Below are 11,529 nucleotides of genomic sequence, written 5' to 3' on the forward strand. Positions count from 1 at the left end.
CAGGATCGTCCTGAATATGTCCAGGATATCCTGGGATATTTTCAGGATATTTAGTTGTTTTCCAGATAGCCAATAACATCCTCGGAAAATCCGAAGGACATCCAGGACATATATTGTCGTAAATATTTTATATAAATATTTTATTTCATTTCATTAATTGTAAAATACTTAAAGTAATTTCAGAATGTTAAGTACCGTAATAAATTATAAATTTTTCATAAATGTCTACTAGACTTAAATAATCCTAAAATCCATAAAAAAATCCTAAAATCATCTTACGCATGTCCAGGATATCTTGAGGGGTATCGCAGGATATCCTGAGTATATCCTATAAAACTCCTCAGGACATCCTGGACACATTTTGGATGATTTTAGGATATCTTTTACGTATTTGGGATGAGTGAAAATAGCAATAACTGATTGTAGAGGAACAAATATATCTAGAGCTATACATATATTAGCTCTTTATTCAGTGTATTGAATTTTCACCCTACAACAATGACATAATTAAAAAATTGTCATTTTTGAACTGTTTGCAAAGAAAGGGTGAAAATTATATTATATATATATATATATATATATATATATATGGGGCATTCCACGCCAATTCGCAAGGGGTCAAACTTCGACCTTTTTATTTTTGATGGCCGCTCGTTTTTTAACAGGTCTTTACGAGTATTAGACCCCTGTTAAATCGTTTCTATAATAAATGTAGCGTTTCCGAAATAGAGCCTGCGCAAAATGAGGACTGCAAAATTTTCAATGAATTTTTTCGCCTATTAGACAACGTCTAAGAAAAAAATTCATTAAACATAAAATACGCTATTTAGATCATAGTTAAAAAAAAAATTATTCCAAATTTTTATAATAATGATTTTAAACTAATAAAGTAAAAAAATACACAAAAATTTGAATATCTCAAAAACCCCATTTTATATTTTTTTGAAATTTATAGGGAATATTCTAGGGAGTATTAGAAAAATTTTAAGATTAGTTGGAAGTTGCGCAGAATTTTTGGGAATTTTTTATACATTCTTTTGTGAGGCAGTAGTAATATTTGACTCACAAAAGTGTAGTTAAAAACGCGTTTCAGACAATTCTGAATCGATTTAGATATACTTTTTTACTAAAGCATGATGAAGATCTCGGCATAGCACACGACAATTGCGATGAATAGTGTGGGAAAGGCAAAAAAAAATAGATTTATGAGAAAGTTTAATTCAATGAGTACATTTGTTTAAGAACATATTATTTATAATTTTATTATTTTGTGCTCAGTATAATCATTCGAAAATGAGTAATCTTTAACAATTAATTTATAATTTTTGGTATGACTTGGTATGACGCAGTGGACACGTTGAGTCTGAGGTTTTCTTTTTGTTTGATCGTACCGACCTGTCAAAAATTCGGCGGCAATTAAGTATTGGGACAAAAAAAATTATGAAATTGCCGCCGAATTTAAATCTACATATTTATTGTTTTATAATATCGTTCCAAAATATTTAAAAATATTTTAAATTTTTTATTGGTTCTATAATCTTTTTTCAAATATTTTTGAAATATTATGAAATATTTTTAATTAAGAAAGATGCATGGTAGCGCATTTTTCCTGGATGTCCTTCGGATTTTCAGAGGATGTCATTGTGCTAGTTTGGAACGACGCCACTAGGCGGCGCATAATGGTAAGACTAACTCGTAAGAAGATTTCAGTTGAGGGTTAATATAAGCAGGTCTCCGGCGAAGCAAAATCATGACATTCGCAAGATGTGTATATTTTTAAAATATTAAGATGTATATTTTTTAGATATTACTAGACATCACAGACGCGCGCTTCGCGCGCGCTATTTAGCTTTAATATTACACACAACTGTCAAAATATGCTATGACAGCCGCTCACGAAGTTAGCGCAGCAACAGAATCAATCAGCATCGCGGAAAAGAGCCAACAAAGCAATTCGAGACTTTTGAGAAGACTTTGAGAGATGCGAGTATCGATTTAACATGCCTTTTTTTAGAAAGGAAAAAAATCTTTTAAACATAAAACAATTATTGTTGATTGGGTTAATAGCTCGATTTTACTTTCAGAATCTTTCTCTTCAGACGCCTAAAAAATGTCCATAACGTATCCCATAGAAGTCCTCAGGACGTCTGACAGGATATCCTCAGGATGTCATGAGGACTAGTATTCGGGGATTATTTGCTCTTCCTCAGGACATCCAAAGTATATCCTAGGATTTAATTGGGATATTCCCAGGATATCCCGATTGTCCGTCCTGGATGTCCTTTGGATTTCCCGAGGATGTCATTGAAACATGATCAGATCTGTCTATATATGACCAGATTGGGATATAATGATATTTCAATTTACACTAAAACGTCTTAAGTCCGACAAAGTCCATATTGGCACGCAGTTTAAAAAACTGAAAAATGTATTTAATAATAATTAATATTGTGAAATATTATTAAGCACCAAGATCCACTTCGACCAAAAACGGCATTTCATTGCTTGTGTTATTTTAAATTTTCTTTTTTTTCTAATTTTGCATAAGACACTTAATAAACAAACAAGTACAATATAGGCAAATGAGAGCCAAAACGCCGCGCCGGTAGCAAGGCAACAAATCTAACTGTATTTAAACACTTATATAAAAAACAATCAAACGTTTCGATCCTTCGCTTTGAACCATCCTCAGATAAAAAAAAAAATAAAAAGACACTTAATCTTTTTTAATTGACATATTAATTTTTATTAAATATTTTCGTAAACAGTGAAATTTTACCTGTAAATTCGTGAAAAAAACTGTTATATAATATATATTATAGTTCTTATAAATAAATATATTAATCGTATTATTTTGCAAACATCTTATAATTTAAACTGAAAATCATATAATCATATATGATCCTATATAGTCATATAAGATTATATATGATCAGATCAGATATTGCATCTCAAAGTATTCGATAGATGGCATTCGATGGGATCTGTTTCTCGTATTTAAAATTTGACAAACAGTGTTATAAGAACGGTATCAAAAGACACGACACTGTATCGCGCTATGGAGCGGCACAATTTTTGTATTAGTTGTATCGTGGAGTCTATTTTTATAATAAAGTGGCACATTTAAAAAAAATAACTTTTAAAAATATATAACAATTTTTTCTGAAACTTACTTAAATATATATGTCCAGACTGGATTATGTACGGACAAATATTATTATCTATGATTATATATGATCATACATAGACATATATGTCAAAATGCATACGTATCAGATCATACCTGATGAAATACGGATGTGTCAGTTCGTACCTGATCATACTTGATCAGATATTAACATATACAATAATACCAGATCATATATCCTCAGATCTGGCCAATTTCCATATCTGACCATATATGTCCAAATTGATATGATCATATATGATCAGATAAGAATATTTTTTCCCGGAATGTTAAACAAATTTGCTATTGTGCGTTTAGAATTTAAAAATAAACGTAGAATACTATTGCCAAACAGAAAATATTATGATAATAAGTCCATGGCGATGCATCATTCTTTTAAGTAAAATGGAAATCTATTATGAAATGTGAAATAAAATAATGTGCAATAGTTAATTTTCTATTTTCTATTTCTAATTTATTCCAATTTTTTTTAACAAGAATCCAAAATTTATAAAGTAATGAGATTGAAAAACTGGCGGAAACGAATGAAACATGGCGAACCAATCAAAAGTGGTATCCACATGTTGCCACTCTGATTAAAGGCTCTCTAACGTCTTTGAAATAGCAGCGCCGATCTAGAATCCCGTCAAATGCGAGGTGTGTTGAATGGGACTTAATTGACCACGTCGTCAACTGGCTGATTTAAAATAAAAATATCTGTTTGGTTGGTCTAGTGGAAAAACTCCAAGCACAGGGGACTATGAGTGTGGTCAATCGCAACGTGGTCAAAGAGGATGCTCCCGGTGCGTTCTGTCATACGTTTCCCCAACGCAATACGTGAACTTCAGCGAAAGTTCACAGACAAATTGTCGCTCATAAACAGTGAGCGTTCACCTTTTACCTTGGAAAAACGTATGATAGAACGCATCTCGCATTTGGCGGGATTCTAGAAAGGCGTTGCTATTTCAAAGACGTGTTACTCGAACAATACTTTGTTTAGCACTGCCAAACAAACGCACGAAGAAAGCGGAAGGGTCAAGGTCAACGTCAGTTTATATATTGTATAGGGGAGATCGGGACACTACATGAGCCACGGGGTACCATGGGTCATTGACTGTTTAGGGTAATCCAGAATGTTTAGGTTGATTCAACTAGTAACATGTGACAGTTATTTCGTCGCTCATACTTCGTATCTAGGTGGCAGTCATCAAAGTCCGTAGTCTCGAGACGCACGTGACATAAATGATTTTCGTGATGCGTAAATAATTTTTTAACCGTTTAGAAACGTTTTAATATTGTTTTTGTAGTAAAATATACACGTACCAAAAATTAGGTGTAACGTTCTAGCATCTTTTGTCATTTTACTACACTGCAGATAATCATGTATTATTTACTTTTTTTATTACGTTTCACCGTTTTCTATATTAAGTGCATTCGGGGCACCATGCGACACCTAATGCTGCGGCTCCCCGTCACACACGCCACCAAGGTTGATGATAGATAGATAGGTTGATGATAGGTTGATGATATATGTTATTTATGATTGAAGAAAACATGTCAGAAGTTAGTTTTTCTCCAAAAAAGTGATATTTCAGTAGTGGGTTCTGATATCTTTGTTTGTCCTGCCCAATCCTGAACAATGTCATAAGAAAATGTATAAAATAAAATTTCTTTTCAACTTTTGTAACTTTTCGTTATTTCTTGAATAAATAAACCTAGTTTTTGTGTGGGACTCATAGTGCTCCATATGACAGACCAGTGACAGACCCATGGTACCCCGGGTATGGGGTACCTTGGGTCATTTCTCAAAAAATGTGTTTTAATTTTTTTCTCAAAAACTAATCAATATTTGCCAAGTACGCTAAATAATTTTTAAAATATACATAATGCTTTAATTATTTAAAAAAAAATGAGAAAAAATATTATATTTAAAAGTACTTTTCAGAGTTTGAATTTTTGTGGCTCATGGTGCCCCGGTCTCCCCTATACACGTCATTGGATGGCGCACACGAGTGAGCAGCCGTGTATGTACGTGTGCGCTCGGCGCTCAGCCGGCTTCGGACAGCTAAAAGAGCGCTGACGTACAATCTTATTTACTTTAGGGGACACCACGCCGATGACTTTGAGCTGGATATACATATATTGCCAAGGACATGAACAACTTTTTCTTATGCTTAATCGGCGGTCATTACTTATTTAAAAGTTATAAACAAAAAAGATGGCAAATATTTAGAGAGCCATCTCCACTTTTCATAATTTTGAAATATGTTGTCAAGGTCATTACCTTAAGTAATGTTGTGAAGGTTTTAGTAAAAAATCATAGCTTATTAAAAAGTTATTAACAAAAAAAATATAATGAATAGTACGTAATTCTATATAGCCCAACCCAATTGTTGTGTGGGTGGAAAAGCGTGTGCGTGGATGCAGTGGGTTCTGCCCCTGTGCGGGGGGCTTCACCTCCAAAAAATCTTGTTGAGTGGATCACATATACACTTTTCCACCCATACAACAATTGGGTTGGGTTAGGTTAGTTTTTTGGAGTGGAGCCCCCCACATGGCAGCCCCCTACATGGCAGCCCCCCACATGGCAGCCCGCCCACATGGCAGCCCCCCACATGGCAGCCCTCCACATGACAGCCCTCCATTGCATCCACGCATACACTTTTTCATTCACACAACATTTGTACGGTTCGGATTTTCAACTTTTCACGTGAACCCAGGTCTACCTCCACCCACCCCCGCCTACATGTGTACTGTCCATACACACATATTAGTAAATTACTTTTCTTAGCACTGACAAACTGTTATATGTCTCAAACTTTTTTGTCCATAACTTTTAAATAAGCAATGACTGTTGAATAACTTATAAGAAAAAGTTACTCAGGGTCATGTTCTTGACAACATGTGTAAAGCTCAAAATCATCGGTGTGGTGTCCCCTAAAGTAAATAATTACTATATTTTTCTTTAGAGCCGCACAGGACTCTCGTATGGTAGCGTAACGTAACGTAACGTGGATCAACGCACAAGAAACGTATAACCGTAAAATCGTAACCGATTTTTTGTGCGTTGACTCACGTTACGTTACGCTACGTTAGCATACGAGAGTCTTGTGCGGAGGCTCTTACACAGTCAGCCCCAAATGACTTTTGACCTATCTTAATGTTGACCTTAACCTTGAAGAAGTTCAAGATCACTGACCTTTTCCGTCGCTCGTACTGTGTAAAGGAAAATATTTATCATTTAGAATATGTAATTAAGTTTTTCTGATAATTAAAATAAAACAGATTATTTACGAGTAATTATTTAGTATAGGGAAACCAGCCCCAATAACCATGACCTTGACATATGTTGTAAAGTGACATGACCGTGAGTAACTTTTCCTTATAACTTAGCCGTCGCTCATTCTTCATTAAAAACTTATTAACAAAAAAGTTTGAGAAATATAGCAGTTATTTTGAGTATTAAAAGGTACAACCCACACAGCATCGAAATATTTCAGAAAGCTTTCAAAAAACTGTCAATGAAATATGAAACCTTTCAAAAAAACATTTTAGACATGTTTCAGATATGTTTCAGAAAGCTAAAATGTCCGCCAAGCTGAGATTTCAGAAATGTTTCTGAAATCTCAGAAATATTTCTGAAATAATTCTGAAATGCTTTAGAAATATTTCTGAAATGCTTAAGAAATATCTCTGAAATGCTTAAGAAATACCTCTAAAATGCCTAATAAATATCTCTGAAATGCTTCGAAAATATCTTTGAAATGTTTCAAAAATATACGGGAAATATTTCAGATACTTTTTCTCATATCAAATTGTTTCGGATCACCCTGTATAGGATCATCCGGAACAATTTCCTGTCCTTCGTAAAACATATTCTTGATCATAGTCATGATTTTGCTTCGCCGAAGGCCTGCTTATATTAGATTCCAACTGAAATTTACTTGCGAGTTAGTCTTACTACCCAGTAAGCAAAAAATCATTATTACAATGTTATTGCAACAATATTCTAGAACTTGTAATGTTGTTAAATATGTAGTTCTTAATGTTGTATAGAACATCATTATGAATATACTTTGACCACGATTCCGAAATTTCAGTAATGTTGAAATGGGAGTGCCATAACGTTGCAAATAACATTTTGCTAAGGTTTTTCTATCATTCCTGTAATGTTTTTGAGATAAAAATTTAAACAAACTATCAACTTTATTACAATATTATATTAAGATTACCGTAATATTAATTCTAACATTTATTTAAAGTCATTATTGATATTTTATTTTCATTTCAGGGAGTATGTATTTATTTTCAATAAAATGCACTACACTAATTACCATAAAAAAGTAGTTTTATTTATATGAACAAATATATACATATACATATACATATATAGGTTTTATTATGAGATTTATTTCGTGTGCCAATTATTTCTGCAAATTATCTCTGCCAATTACCTCAGAAAGTATTGATCCTAGGAAGGAATCCTAGGAAGGGATTTTTGAAGTCAGCCTTCGGATAAGGGAAATTAAGGTGCCTTCTAACTCTTCTTTAGGCAATGCGATACAGATGCTTTAGTTTAATATAACTCTTTTACTATTTTTTTCCAAACTTTTATTTTTTCCTTTTAAACAGATTATTAATCTTTCCGGATCTTTACCAAACAGTTGCTGAAAAATAAGAATTTCTCATTCAACTTCAGAAATATTAGTAACATCTTCAGTGATTTAGTCTATGTATCAAAATATATTATGTCTGTTAAGTTAGCACCCCTCCCCCTCCGCAAAAAACAGAATAACACATATGTAGAAATTAAATGCTCTTTATGTGCTAATTATTCTATTCACGATTTTTGTGCTTGAACGGTTTCGTGGAAAATTGCAATTGAAAGTGGAGATGCTGGCTTAACGTAAGCTAGCACCCCTACTCATTAAAATTATATTATAAAATAAAATACTCAATATAGTAGAATTATGTGCTTTTTATGTGCTTTCAAATGCCTCAAACAAAATTAGTTTATCTGTAATAGTTTAAAAGATATACGTAAAAAAAAGATCTATATACTACTGATATAAGAGTAAAGTATCAGTTAAAATACAGAAAGCAATATAATTCTTGTCTTAAAATGTTTCTTGATTAATGTGTTCTCGAAATATGCACAATGAAATTTTCGTGCTTATCCCCTTTGACCGACTTGAACATGAACATCCCATACGTACAAGAGTAAAGTACTAGTTAAAATACAGATAGCGAATTGGTTTTAGTCTTAAAATATTCCTCAATTTATATGCTTTCAAAATATGTACAATGAGATTTCTGTGCTCATCCTTTTCGACCGACCCAAACGTGAACACCCCATACGTACAAGAGTAAAGTACCAGTTAAAATACAGATAGTGAATTGGTTTTAGTCTTAAAATATTCCTCAATTTATGTGCTTTCAAAATATGCACAATGAGATTTCTGTGCTCATCCCCTTTGGCCGACCAAAACGTGAGCACCCCATACGTACAAGAGTAAAGTACCAGTTAAAATATAGATAGCGAATTGGTTTTAGTCTTAAAATGTTCCTCAATTTATGTGTTTTCAAAATAAACAGAATAAGATTTTTGTTTTGGTTAATGTATTGATTAACTTGTTTAATAAGATTTCATAAAAATTTTTAAATGTAGTATTTTTTACATAAATATTGTTATATATGTAAAATTGTTAGCAAAACGTGGGATAGTTATCAGTATCAAATATTTGATAGAGATGAGTAGATGGAAGAAGTGCATGCAGGAATAGATAGGAAGAATTGAGGTATACAAGTAAAATATAATTTTGTATATAAGTAATATAATTATATTAATATTTATAAAATTAAATATATGTATTTGTATACATTTTTAAAGTTATTTAATATGAGTTATGAATAAGTATTGCAAAGTTGCTAAATATTATGGAGAATTTTTCACTGAGATTCTGAACAATATATAAATACATATAAGTAAACATATTTTTAACTAATTTTTAACATTCCCTTTCTAATAATAGAAACAAAATATAATTTTCAAAATTAGTTACTCTTTAGTAAACTTTAATTTGTATTTATATAGAATCTCTTGTGTATTGTTTTTTATGATAATGTTACATGAATGATAGTGCAGTTCACGCTACAATTGCGCGACTAATACTTGAAAGATATATTTGTTTTATAATGTACAAAAGAATATGGTAATAGAATATTTAGATATTACATATATAATTATGTTTATTAAAAAAATTTGTATCAAAAAATTACATTGACAAAAAAAATTAATGTGATTTTTATGCTTTTAAAATCATTGTGCATATTTCGGGAGCACATAAATTGAGGAATATTTTAAGACCAAAACCAATTTGCTACCTGTATTTTAACTGGTACTTTACTTTTGTACGTATGGGGTGTTCACGTTCAAGTCGGTCAAAGGGGATAAGCACGAAAATTTCATTGTGCATATTTCGAGAACACATTAATCAAGAAACATTTTAAGACAAGAATTATTATGCTTTCTGTATTTTAACTGATACTTTACTCTTATATCAGTATAGTATATAGATCTTTTTTTGCGTATATTTTTTAAACTATTACAGATAGACTAATTTTGTTTGAGGCATTTGAAAGCACATAAAAAGCACATAATTCTACTATATTGAGTATTTTATTTTATAATATAATTTTAATGAGTAGGGGTGCTAGCTTACGTTAAGCCAGCATCTCCACTTTCAATTGCAATTTCCCACGAAACTGCTCGAGCACAAAAATCGTGAATAGAGCACATATAATTAACGCATAAAGAACACTTAATTTTTGCATATGTGTTATTCCGGTTTTTTATGGAGGGTGCTAACTTAACAGACATAAATACATTATATTACTTTTTTACCTTTTAAGATTTTTTCCTTTGTTTACGGATGTTTGCAAATCTAAGCTATTCCATTATAGAATATTCCAAGTCTTTCTCTGTATTACAAGGGATTGTTGTCTAATAGCCTCTAAAACAAGAAGAATTCAATATAGTTTAGATAAGAAAAAGGTTGTAATTTAATATATACATAATTTAATTATAATAAGCAGTTTTACTTACGAATTGTGTAAAAGCTTCTTGGTCATCTTTTAGCATTTCTAGTATCTTGTACAGAGTTTTCCTTATAATATATTGTTCACTGATGTTTATCTTAGCCAGGGTCAAATTTTTCAAATGGTGGTTTTTTGAATTTGATACAACAATTGTTGATCCCATATGTTAAGACATATTCATTGCCTTGTACATATAAAATATGCTTACAATAATCTATTTATATACTTTAGAGTGTGATTATAGCACATATATGTGAAAAAAATATAGAAATAAATAAAAAGTCAGTTTTGGTCTTGTTTGTACTGATCGTTTGTTACATATCTATCAACTTTATACCAATTTTATACTAAATTACTTTTACAGTGATATATGCAAACAATGATGTATTAAAGCCGCACAATACTTCAACAAATCGTCTTCATGCATAGTGTACCAGCTTATTTATACGTTATCATTTACATATTTCGCTAAATTTTGAGGTTATTTTATAGAAAGTTACACTGTTTGGTACCATTGAAATAATAGCATTGACAAACCTTGATGATATTTTTAATGTCCAAGGACAAATCTATTATAGAACGTAAAAAAATTAATTGATATTTCCTCTTTTTTGTAAATTTCTCTTGTAAATTGGAAAATAAATCCTACATCACCAGCTACTATTCATAGCACAATAAATAATTATAGCACGTATGGGTTAATTGAATTTTTATCATTAATATACAACTTTTAGAATATAAATTATTACTTATATATAAATATGCTGTAAATAAAGAGCACTCTGCACTCCTCGATTGACACACGTGTATACGTACTCACGCATCGTATGTAAGATAATCATGTACATCATGGCTGTCGCGATGAGCGTTGCGCACAATATAAAACGATTCAATTGTATAATACTTTCCTTAGAATATTGCTCAGCCTCGCGACCCGAGTACATACATCAAGAATATGTTTGATCCTTATTAATACTTTGGTATATTTCTTTTCTTCTGCAAATCTCTCTCTTATATAGGTCAAAAAATAGATCTTGAATCACCAGCTACCTATTTACAGCACATATAGATAATTAAGTTCTTATCATTAATATGCAAGTTTTAGAATATAATAATTACTTACTCATATAAAAATGTTGTATACAATTAAAAGCGCTCGACAGCACAAGCACAAACGTACGTATATATGACACACTCACGCATCATACGTATGTAAGATAATGCGACTACAGTCTCCAGAACTATTACTGCTTCCGATGGGCTGT

The 11,529-nt window shown here is 31.6% G+C and overlaps 2 long non-coding RNA genes across 2 annotated transcripts; both read right to left on the reverse strand.

The window, feature by feature from the left end:
• Window positions 1–7,787: 7,787 nt before the first annotated feature.
• LOC112458420 lies at window positions 7,788–10,448 on the reverse strand. The gene is made up of 3 exons (XR_003041207.1): window positions 10,272–10,448; window positions 10,071–10,179; window positions 7,788–7,833 (listed from the first exon to the last, which is right to left on the reverse strand). It is a non-coding gene; the product is annotated as an uncharacterized LOC112458420 (long non-coding RNA).
• A 387-nt stretch (window positions 10,449–10,835) lies between these two features.
• Window positions 10,836–11,523, reverse strand: LOC112458419. The gene is made up of 3 exons (XR_003041206.1): window positions 11,388–11,523; window positions 11,014–11,314; window positions 10,836–10,924 (listed from the first exon to the last, which is right to left on the reverse strand). It is a non-coding gene; the product is annotated as an uncharacterized LOC112458419 (long non-coding RNA).
• Window positions 11,524–11,529: the final 6 nt, after the last annotated feature.

This window comes from Temnothorax curvispinosus, unplaced genomic scaffold (assembly GCF_003070985.1).
Source record: "Temnothorax curvispinosus isolate PA1 unplaced genomic scaffold, ASM307098v1 QBEX01008876.1, whole genome shotgun sequence".
Classification (NCBI taxonomy): Eukaryota; Metazoa; Arthropoda; class Insecta; order Hymenoptera; family Formicidae; genus Temnothorax; species Temnothorax curvispinosus.